Below are 12,590 nucleotides of genomic sequence, written 5' to 3'. Positions count from 1 at the left end.
ACACCTTCATTATTTGAAGAGGGAAGAAGCTGAAATGGTAATGGAAGAAGTTCATCAAGGAATTTATGGCCTTTATATGAATGGGAGAATGTTAGCGAAGAAGATTCTAAGGATGGGGTACTATTGGAATACAATGGAGACTGATTAGGTGAACTATGTGAAGAGTTACCACGATTGTCAAACATACACTAACTTGGATGATGTTCTGCCTTGTGAGTTATATAGCATGACTTCTCCATGGCTATTCTCAGTTTGGGGAATAGATGTGATTGGAAGGATAGCTCCCAAGTCTTCAAATTGGCATGAATACATCCTAGTGGCAATTGACTACTTTACCAAGTGGGTGGAAGAGGCCTTCTATTCCCTGTTGAAAGCTATGAATGTGGCTCGGTTCTTAGAAAACAACATCATATGTCGGTTTGGGGTACCCCAAGAGATCATTTCTGATAATGGCTCCCACTTTGAAGGCGAAGTCTAAAGGGTCATGGAAGAATATGGCATTGAGATCCACAAGTCTTCACCATATTAATCATAAGCTAATGGGGCTGTAGAAGCAGCCAATAAGAATGTGAAGAATATCCTATCCAAGATGGTAGTGACATACAAAGATTAGGCTAAGAAGCTTCCATTTGCCCTATGAGGTTATAGAACTTCTATCCGAGCATCGACTGGGGTGACACCTTACTCTTTAGTCTATGGTAGTGAGGCAATTCTTCCTATTGAGGTGGAAATACAATATTTAAGGGTTGGGCTAAGGCGAGATATGAACAATTGACTTTGATAGATAAGAAGAGAACTAGGGCACAATATCATGCATAAGGATACAAAAAAAAGGATGCTAGAGCATTCAACAAGAAAGTGAAAGTAAGAAACCTTATAGAATGAGACTTGGTCATAAAGGTACTTAGAGATGAGACTTTTGATTCAAGAGGGAAAATGAATCCTAGGTGGTTTGGGCCTTTTATCATTTAGAAGATCATGTCTATAGGTGCTATAAGAATTACAGATTTGGATGGGCAAGAGATGCTTCACCCCATTAACATGGATAGACTCCAAAATTACCACATTTGAAAGAAAAAAGAAAAATAGAAAAGCCTGCTAGGTTGAAAATCCGAAAGGGTGGCCTAGGCAAAAATTAAGGCAAGAGAACTCCACTAGATTGAAAACCTGAAAGGGTGGTCTAGGCAAAAGATAGGGGAAAAGACCATGGGCATGATGAAAATTCCTCAAAGGATGCCAGGGGCAAAAATTACATGGCAAAGGAAAAAGAAATGAAAAGAAAAATGAATAAATGAGATGACAATAAGCAACAATAATGAAAAGGGAAATTCTTTCATTGCTCAAATTAAAAGATAATAAGTTTTTTTTTTCTCATAGGGGATTTGGAAAATTCCAATCCTTTATTAAATTCAAAAACAAAAACATAAGAATCATAAAAGTGCAGAAAAGTAAAACATGGGGCACATCAAGATGTTCACTCAATTTTTCTTATCTTCTTGCTAGTCTTTATGTGAGCCTTCTCATCCTTCAAGATCCACTTCATGTCATCCTTCAACCATTGCTTGTAGCTTGTAGTAGGGTAGATGTATTTGAGAGAAGCAATATCTTTCGTAACCCTACGGTGTGGCTAAATCCCCCCGTCATGGTCAGCATGGCCATACTTGTTGGAAAAACATGGTTTGTATCTCATACAAAACATACGTAGCGAAAAATTAACGGATCTACTTCATTCGCAATTGACAACATGCACTATGTAAATTTCAAAATTTAAGAACAAGATAGTTTACCTTGGTGTAGTGAAATTCAAAACAAAGATTAGATGTCTTGAGAACACTTCTAATCTTCACTCCAATTCCACTAACGCCCAAAAATTTGGGTCTCTCAATTAGTTCTAAGGAAGAGTAAGAGAGTGACTTGCACTCATATACACACCATTTCATTCCACAAAAAAAAAAAAAAAGTGTCTTTTAAAATTCTGTATGTTTCTCCCTTTATGTCTAACTGATTATCTAATTGGGCTAGCTTTTTGAGCCATTCCAATTGGACTTAAGTATGTGGATTAGAGTGGGACCAAAAGGGAAAAAATAAGACTCTAGCTCCAATGGGCCTTGAGCTTTTCTGTTAACTCTTGACAAGTCCAAAGTTACCATTAATTATATTTAATACCACTATATAAATATAATTGCACTTTATGTATTATCAACTAATTATATCACAATACTTTATAGTACATGCAACCCCTTCATAAAATATTTGTAGTAATACAAAGTCATGAATGTTGACTGCCACTTTGAAGATTACTATATCTTAATCCTTGAGTACCCGGTTTAATCCTTTAAGTTATTTATCATATATTTATGAAATTCAATTTCATAAATATATACTTCAATAACTCCTTACTAAAGTAGTTAGGTCTAACATTCTGAATAACTAAACCCATTAAACTTATCTCAATGGAACATTTTATATCTTCGTTAAGATTATGAATTCCATCTTGAGAATATATGTTCCATCAACACTAAATGTGGTTGCCCATCATACTGAGGTTTTGATTGTAACTTTAGATCTCACTCTTTATATATCAAAGCAACCTACACTTCATGATCAGGTCAATTATTCTCTCAGAATTATGAGTTCATGTAAATAGAAGTCGTGAGATTTATTAGTCATTTTGACAATCGTTAGGAGAATAATAAATCTCACAGCAGTCCAGTTCAATATGTTTTAACTCTTAAAACATATCAACATATCAACTAGAAGTCTTCACTTCCATGATCAAGAAAAATCATCTTAGTTGATATGCTATAGTCTTTGTAGATGAAATGCCCAATTTCATCACCGACTACGAACTAAAATTCTGAGTTTACAAAGAACTTGTGATCCATATCTTTTGTGACTAAATCACATATTATGCATCTCATGGACTATATGATAATGTCCAAATATTCATATTACCATTAATTTAGATAATAATAAAACAACTTTGTTAATCACAACATTAAGTCATACATAATGTCATACATAGCATTGTACAATAGGATTTAAGGTCATGCTTTGTGCCGAACGCTTATAGCAATTACAAGATGCCGAGGGCCAATCGGGCTTAGATAGTGCCAAGGAATTAGGTTCGGTTCAAATTTTTCTGTACACTAATAGGTGCTTTTAAATAGGAAAAAAATATGCAATTGAATGATAAGGTGGAAGTCCTGTTAGCGCTGGTGCAAAATTTAGACGTTTTTGCTTGGAGCCTATATGAAGTACCTGGGTTGGATCCGACATTTATTATGCATCGATTGAATGTCAATCCTTTGGTCACTTCAAGAAAGCAAAAACCTAGGAGATTAGTAAAACCCCATACGGAAGCAGTGAAAGAAGTGTTAGGATTAATGCCCTTAAATCCTATTGTATGATGCTATGTATGTTATTATTTATGACATTATGTATGACTTAATTTTGTGTTTAATAAAGTTATTTTGTTACTATCTAAAAATAATGATAACATGAATATTGGGACAATATCATATAGTCCATGGGATGCATAGTATGCGATTTATGTGAAAAGTCACAGAAGATATAAATCACAAGTTCTTTATAAATTCAGAATTTTAGTTCGTAGTTGATGATGAAATTGGGCATTTTATCTGCAAAGACTATAACATATCAACTAAGATGATTTGTCTTGACCATGGAAATGAATATTTCTAATTGATATGTTGATATGTTTTAAGAGTTAAAACATATTGAACTGGACTGGTGTAAGATTTATTATTCTCCTAACGACTGTCAAATGAAAAATAAACTCACAACTTATATTTACATGAACTCTTAATCCTGATAGAATAATGGACTTGATCATAAGGTGTAGGTTGCTTGGATATATCAAGAGTAAGATCTAGAGTTATGGTTAAAACCTCAGTATGTCGGGCAACCACATTTAATGTTGATGGAACATATATTCTCAAGATGGTATTCATAGTCTCTTAACGGAGATACAAAATATTCCCTTGAGATAAGTTTAATGGGTTTGTTATTCAAAATGTTAGGCCTAACTGTTAGGATTAGTGCCCTTAAATCCTATTGTATGATGCTATGTATGATATTATGTATGACATTATGTATGACATGATGTATGACTTAATATTGTGATTGATAAAGTTATTTTATTATTATCTAAAATAGTGGTTACGTGAATATGGGACATTATCATATAGTCCATGAGATGCATTGTATGTGATTTATGTGAAAAGTCACAGAAGATGTAAATCACAAGTTCTTTGTAAACTCAGAATTAATAGTTCGTAGTCGGTGATGAAATTGGGCATTTCATCTGCGAAGACTATAACGTGTCAACTAAGATGATTTGTCTTGATCATGGAAGTGGAAGCTTCTAGTTGATATGTTGATATGTTTTAAGAGTTAAAACATATTGAACAGACCGTGAGATTTATTATTCTTCTAACGACTGTCAAATGAATAATAAATCTCACGACTTCTATTTGCATGAACTCTTAATCCTGAGAGAATAATGGACCTGATCATGAAGTGTAGGTTGCTTTGATATATCAGGAGTGAGATCTGAAATAACGGTCAAAACCTCAGTATGTTGGGCAGTCACATTTAGTGTTGATGGAACATATATTCTCAAGATGGAATTCATAGTCTCTTGATAGAGATATAAAATATTCCCTTGAGATAAGTTTAATGGTTTCAGTTATTCAGAGAGTTAGGCCTAACCACTTTAGTAAGAAATTACTAAAGTATATATTTATGAAATTGGATTTCATAAATATATAATGAATAACTTTAAAGAATTAAACCGGGTACTCAAGGATAAGATGTAGTAATTTACAAAGTGGCAGTCTACATTTATGACTTTGTGTTACTACGAATATTTTATGAAGGTGTTACGTGTATAATAAAGTTTTGGGATATAATTTATTAATAAGGCCTAGAGTGCAATTATATTTATATAGTGGTATTAAATATAATTAATGGTAACTTTGGACTTGTCAAGAGTTGACGGAAAAGCCCAAGGCCCATTGGAGCTAGTGTCTTATTGGTCCCTTTTGGTCCCACTCCAAGCCACACACTAAAGCCCAATTGGAAAGGCCCAATAGGCCAACCTAATTAGATAATCAGTTAGTTATAAAGGGAGAAACATACAAAATTTTTATTTGAGGAGTTTAGAAAAGAAAAAGAAATTGTGTGTGAGAGAGTGTGAGACACACTTTCATTCTCCCTTTGAAAAACTGATTGAGAGACCACACATCTTGGGCGTAAAGTGGAATTGGAGTGAAGATTAAAAGTGTTCCCAAGTGCTTCTAATCTTTGTTTTGAATTTCTCCACACCAAGGTACGCTATCTTGTTCTTAAATTCTGAAATTTACATTGTACACGTTATCAATCATGAATGAAATAGACCCTAGTTCGTCGCTTCCGCTGTGGGTTTTGCATGAGATGCAAAACCAGAATTTTTCCTTCACTAACTACTCTAGTAAATTGTTGCTAGAGTATATATTTATGAAATTGGATTTCATAAATATATGATGAATAACTTAAAGGATTAAACCGGGTACTCAAAGATAAGATGTAGTAATTTATAAAGTGGCAGTTTACATTCATGACTTTGTGTTACTATGAATATTTTATGAAGGGGTTGCATGTACAATAAAGTCTTGGGATATAATTTATAAATAAGGCCTAGAGTGAAACTATATTTATATAGTGGTATTAAATATAGTTAATGGTAACTTTGGACTTGTCAAGAGTTGACAGAAAAGCCTAAGGCCCATTGGAGTTAGTGTCTTATTGGTCCCTTTTGGTCCCACTCCAAGTCACACACTTAAGCCCAATTGGAAAGGCCCAAAAGGCTAGCCCAATTAGATAATCAGTTAGACACAAAGGGAGAAATATACAAAATTTTCTATAGAGAGAATTGTAAGAACATCATTGTGAAGTGGTGTGTATGAAAGTGTTAGATACTTTGACATTCTCCCTTTGGAACTGATTGAGAGACCACACATCTTGGGTGTTAGTGGAATTGGAGTGAAGATTGAAAGTGTTCCCAAGTGCTTCTGATCTTCGGTTTTGAAATTCACCGTTCCAAGGTACACTCTCTTGTTCTTAAATTCTGAAACTTATGTAGTGCATGTTAACATTCTCTTGAGGCAACATAAGTTACGGCTTAATGTAGACAAATGCACCTTTGGCGTGGGGTCAGGCAAATGTTTGGGTTACATGATAACCACACGGGGAATAGAGGTCAACCCCGATCAGATTAAGGACATTTAGCAGCTTAAACCCCCCACTAACCCAAAGGAAGTGCAGAGGCTTACGGGGATGGTTGCTACCCCGAATAGATTCGTTTCAAGGTCAGTAGATAAGTGCAGGCCTTTTTTTCAATTATTGAAGAAATTGAAAGATTTTTAGTGGACAGAGGAGTGCGACATAGCGTTCAAAGACTTGAAACCATATTTGATGAGCCCACCTATCTTGTCTCAACCTGACCCTCGAGGAAGATCTGTACATGTACCTATCTTATCGCTACTTAACAAAGCAATAGTATGCTCTCGTCTAGAAACTAGAATCAGTTTCCATCCTCTCTTGCTCCTCTTGGAGCTCTTCTCAAGGGTCTCATGTACTTTTCAAACTTGAACGATTTCAACTCTTCACCCTCACCTCCGGATCAAAGGTTCGAGCAAAGGAAATTTTCTTCCAAGGTGTACAAGGAAAAAGGCTCAAAGTGATTCAGTCACTTTTTGCTCTCTTTGAGTCAGTCTAGTTTTATGCTTTGTGTGTTTTTCTTTCTTGTTTTTGTTTTGGTTGTTTTCAGTTTTTCTTTATTTGTTTTTCATAAAAAAAATTGAAAAATCAAAAAAATACAAAAATAGTGTTTGTGTATAGTGGTACTTGTATACCTTGGATGGCCATTGAAATAAAGTTTTCTAAACTTTGAATCTTTTGTAGCTTAGATGAGCATCTCAATGTACAACTTAGCAATTGAGCTTTGTGGCTCGTGTTAATGATGAGTATGATTAAGATTTTCTCTTATATCTCATACTCATATCACTCTTTTTGGCAGGAAGGACTAGAAAATCCTAAGAGAAAAGCATAAATTACCATCTTACCATTAAAGCTCGGTAATCATGAATAACATCTGTGTACTTCGGCATAGCAAAATTGTAATACTTTAGCTTACATAATTGGGTATTTCTTCTCTCTTATATGCCCATGCATGCTATGCTCAAAAGGAAAAATATGCAAAGAAAATAAAAGCAAAAAGAATCAAAATGCTTTTAAATATGATTGCAAGCGTGTTATAGGATGTACCTCGAATGTGATAGTCTTCATAAAGCAGTTATGATTGTGTGCGAGTGTAAGTGATTTTCTCTAGTCTCAAATCTTCATAATATGAGACACTTATGCACTTTTGCTATGTTTTCACACACAACATGCAAATGGTTTGTTACTTTTGATACATGTGCAGGTACAATGTGATTTGGCCATCACAAGGAATACATGTGTTAATATATGCTCACTAAACTGTCTTAACTTGTTTTAGAAATATAAAATTAGTTAGACTTGTTTTGTATGTGTGTGTTTTGGATCTATTAATTCTTTGCATATATGTTGAGAGATGTTTTGAGAGCTTAACATGTTGATTGGATCTATGGTTGAGTAGCTTGCTTGTTGCATTCATCTCTTTGTATTTTTCCTTTCTTGAAAAACCTTCTTTCTTCAAGCTCGACAGCTTCTCGACAAATCTTCGATAGATTCATTTCTATCAAGCCCTTCATTCTCTTTTCTCGATAGATCTCGACAGATTCTCGATTCATCGAGATTTTTAGGTTTCTTCTCGATAGATTGTTGATAGTTTCTTTGATCCATCGAGACAATTTTCTAAGTTCTTTATCTACCTAATAGCTTCTCAACAGATTCTCGATCCATCAAGTTGATTTTTACCGTCGACAAATCCTCGACAGTACCTTGATAGATTCATTTCTATCGAGATTTAGTGCTCAACAGATCTTGATAGATACCTCGATCCATCGAGCTTCATTTTATATTTAAAGCTGAGGTGCGAATCTAATCTCTCTTTTCACTTTTCTTTCTCGACAAAAACCCTTCTCTCTCACCCTAAACCTCTATCTTTCACTCAAATCTCCTCACCCACTCATATGTCGGCCTAGAACAAGCCTAAATCCTCTGGTAAGTGTTTTTAAACCCTTATCTTTTATGCATTCTAGACCTAGGTTTTCGAATTTTGTAAATTTTTTTGGGTTTTTGAGATTTATGTGAAATTTTTGGGTTGAGTTGTGTTGTTTTAATGTTATATGCTCATGCATTGCATTATAACAATATTTCATGCATTTTAGATGTGTGATTGATTATTGTTGATTGTGTGCTAGTAGGTTTGGATTGGGTTTTTACCCATGATGATTTTACATTTTGCACATCACATGTTCATGCATACATCTTTTCTTTTCTTTTGTTTTATATTCTTTGTTTCTGGTTGTGATGTGTTACGTTCTCTCTCTCTCTCTCTTTTGGATAGATTGCGCTATGGCACCCAAAGTGCGTAAATCCACTTCGGCACATAATCCTTTTCAAGGTTCTGGGTCTTCTTCCTCTTATCACATCCCCCCCTTCCATGTTCAGTTTCATGATGAGAACGGCCGAAAGTAATCCTTGGAGAACTTCGAAAAATGTGGTGTTCATCCGGAGCACCAAGTTATCCTATCAGATTTTACCGACACTCCTCTCCCCGCTATCATTCAGACTCGGGGTTGGAAATCTATTCTTGATAGACCCTTGAGGTGTCACATCATGTTTATACAAGAGTTTTACTCCAATATACACGGTATCGATACCTTTGTACCTCAGTTTGCTACTACATTCAAAGGTACATGTATCGTAGTTATCTCGGATCTTATATCTGAGGTACTACATGCACCTAGGGTAGCGCATCCTGACTACCCCGGTTGTGAGTGTCTTCGGACTGTGTCTGGAGACAAGCTTCTCTCTCACTTTTGCAAGACTCCTTTTGCATGGGGTGGTAAGCTAAACACCCCATGCTCGGGCTTTGCAAAAGGCTCGAGGTTCCTTAACATGATGATGACATTTACTCTTACTCCTTTGTCTCATTATAACTCTATCACTAAGCCTTGAGCTCGCTTTCTTTTGTCTCTTTTAGAGGACCTCTCCATCGACTTCCCTTCTCACTTCATCACATCTATTCCAGATGTGTATTTAGATACGGCAACCCATGATAAGCTCATCTTTCCTTTAGCTATTACGTAGTTCCTTCGACACTTTTGCATCCTCATTCTAGACTCTCCTTACTTCACCACCATGGGTGCCATCAGTGCCAGTTCTGTTCAGTGGAGCAAGGCTCAGCTTTGACCGAAGCAACCACGGACGGAGACAGACGATCCTGCAACTCCTACAGCTCCCTCTTCCTCGGCTCCTTCCACTTGTGCTCCTTCTTCCTTGGCAGCTAGGGTGACCCTGGAGGCTATCATGGTGTAGCTTCAAAGGATGGATGCTTGTCTTGACTATCTCATCGATGAGATGTGTCAGATGAACACCTGCGTCGATTGCATTTCCCGTCGACAGGCTCGCCTTGGTGGTTTCGCTCCTTCTCCCTCTCCTTCTCCAGAGGCTTTGGCTGATGAGGATGATGGTGATGGTGATGAGGATGATGATGATGCTCGCTCTTCCGGTGATGACGAGATGCCAACATCTCGGTGACTTTCCCTTTGTCATTCATGACAAAAAGGGGGAGTAGTTTTGGTTTAAAAGTAGTCTTGTATTTAGGGGGAGAGTTAGCATAGGACATTTTTCGTTAGGAGGAGTGTGTATACTTCTAAGGGATGTAGTGAAGTTCTTATGTACTTTTCTTTTCTTTCTTTTTAGTCACATTAGCCTGTTGTACATCGGTCCTATGACCATTATTATGATGACATACATTGTACTTTATTTTATTATATATGATGATGATGTATGTTTATATTATTCACCTACCTCTACATGTGTTGTTTCTTTTCTCTCTTTATGCACATGTTTCTTTATGTATGCAATCTTTATTTCTGTTTCACACATGATACATTGATGATTTTTGTTTAAGTGTTTCAGAAAGACAGGTTGTGAAAGTCTACCATGCCATGAACTCTCTTCTTGCAAAGTTTTTCAAGAGTTTATGTTAGGGTTAGATTTATTTTGTAATTCAACAAGTGGTTATGAGTTTAGTGATTTTAAAAATCTCTCATGATTCATTTGTTTGTTGTGGTTTTGTCACAGATTGCCAAAGGGAGAGATTGTTAGGGACATATTTATGTAATTGGATAATCCTTTAACAAAGCGCACTGTCAAAACGCACTGTCTAGTTTTGGGTAGATCTAGGAAACAAGTGTTCAAGTCAAGTATTGAAGCCATGCAAGTCTAACCAAGAAACAAGTAAAGGAAGTGTTGTTCATTAAAGCTCAATATAATCATTTCTATCGAGAATTACTATTGAAGCTCGATAGAAGCTCGACACATGTTGTATCTATTGAGAATTACAAAATCAGATTTTCCAGATCTGATTACATGCATATCCATGAGTATTTGTGTAGGGTTTCTTTTTTCACAATCCTAGACATATATAAGGATTATTTTAAGGGCCATCACAAGGTGATGCAAAAGAATATATATGCATATTGTGACTGAAGGCAAAAATTGCTCTAGTTCATAACTCTCTCTGTAGAAGCTACTACATCTTTACCCCAAGGGTTTTATGACCAATGAGCTTCATGATCTTCATTGTTGATGAACTGAAGAACTTTGCAGCCAAAATCTTCCTCAAGTTAGGGTGTTAGTCACATACTAGGATCCGTGCATCATTGGTTAGTCATGTACTAGGATACGTGCATTGAATAGAGAGATTGCCGCTACAATACAAGTCCAATTGGGTATTGGAGTAAGGATTCAACTGTATGTTGGTATTGAATACTGGGATTTCTTATACTTGTAACCGCTTGTGATGGGTTTTTGTTTAAATGATTTAAAATCATCATGCATTGCATCTTATGAATATTTTAACTATATTTTCATGCATTATAGATGTGTGCTATATATGTTGAATTGTTGTGTGCTATTAGGTTTGGATTGGACTGAGCTTATGATGCTTTTAAGTTTGCGTGTCACATGCTTATACATTTTTCATGCATACGTACCTTCCATTTTTCTATCATACTGATATTAAATTGTTGGTGCTTTTTTTCTTGTCTCTCTCTCTCTCTCTCTCTCTCTCTCTCTCTCTCTCTCTCTCTTAGTTTGTATCATGGAACCTAAGTTTAAATCCACTCCATCTCGAAACCCTCTTCATTTTGGGGCATCCTCCTTTGATCTTACTCCTTCTCATCTTCGGTTCCATGATGAGAAATCCCGTAAGGACTTCTCGAAGAACTTCTCTCGATGAGGCATTCATTTGGAACACCAAGTCATTTTATCAGATTTTTCTGATACTGACCTACCTACCGTCATCTACAGTAAGGGTTAGGAGTCATTGTGTGGCATCTCGGTCAACTGCCTTTTCGTGATCATATCGGAGTTTTACTCCATTATGCACGGATTCAATTATTAAGTACCTTATTTTTCTACTTGTGTTTGAGGTACGCGTATTGTAGTCACTTCGGATATTGTATCCGAGGTGCTCCATGTCCCGAGGGTGGTGTATCCCGACTACCCTGGTTGTGAGCATTTTAAGACTGTGTCTAAAGACAAGCTTATGCCTCTATTCTATGAGACTCCTTCTTCTTGGGGTGATAGTCAGAGCACCCATTGCTTGGCTTTTCCTGAAAGTCCGAGGTTTCTTAACATGGTGATGACTTTTGTTCTACATTCTTTGTCTCACTATAACTCTATCACAGAGCCTCGTGCTTGATTTTTGTTATCCCTCCTAGAGAACCTCTCTATTAACTTCCCTTCTCATTTTATCCTCTCCCTTATAGATGTCTATAGGGATTCGGTGACCAATGATAAGCTCATCTTTCCTTCAACTATCATGAGGATCTTCACCATTTTTTTTTGTCTCCTTTCCCATTTCCGATCATTTCCCTATCATATGTGCCATTAATGTGGCAACTGTTAGATGGAGTAAGGCCCAGCCTCAACCGAAGCGGCCACGAACTAAGACAACGACACCTCCGGCTTCTTCAGCTCCATCCACATCTGCTCCTTCATCTTTTGCGGGCGGTGTGACTCTTGATGCGATCATGGTGCAGCTTCAGCGCATGGATGCTCACCTTGACACTCTCAGACATGAGTTGTGTCAGGTGAATACCCTTGTCGTTCGTATTGCATGACAACAAGCTCACCTAGGTGGCTTCGTTGAGTCTTACACTCCTTCTTTAGAGACTTTTGAGGATAAGGACAACAATGGTGGCTCTAATGGTGGTGGTGATGAGGATGATGGTGCTAGCTCCTTCAGCGATGATGAGATGACTGCTTGAGTTACTTGCCCTTTGTCATTCGTGACAAAAAGGAGGAGTAGTTTTGGATATGAGAGTAGTTATGTATTTAGGGGGAGAGTTAGTACATAGGAGATTTTT

This window comes from Castanea sativa, chromosome 5, assembly GCF_040712315.1.
Source record: "Castanea sativa cultivar Marrone di Chiusa Pesio chromosome 5, ASM4071231v1".
NCBI lineage: Eukaryota > Viridiplantae > Streptophyta > Magnoliopsida > Fagales > Fagaceae > Castanea > Castanea sativa.
Note: the sequence above shows the minus strand (reverse complement) of the source record.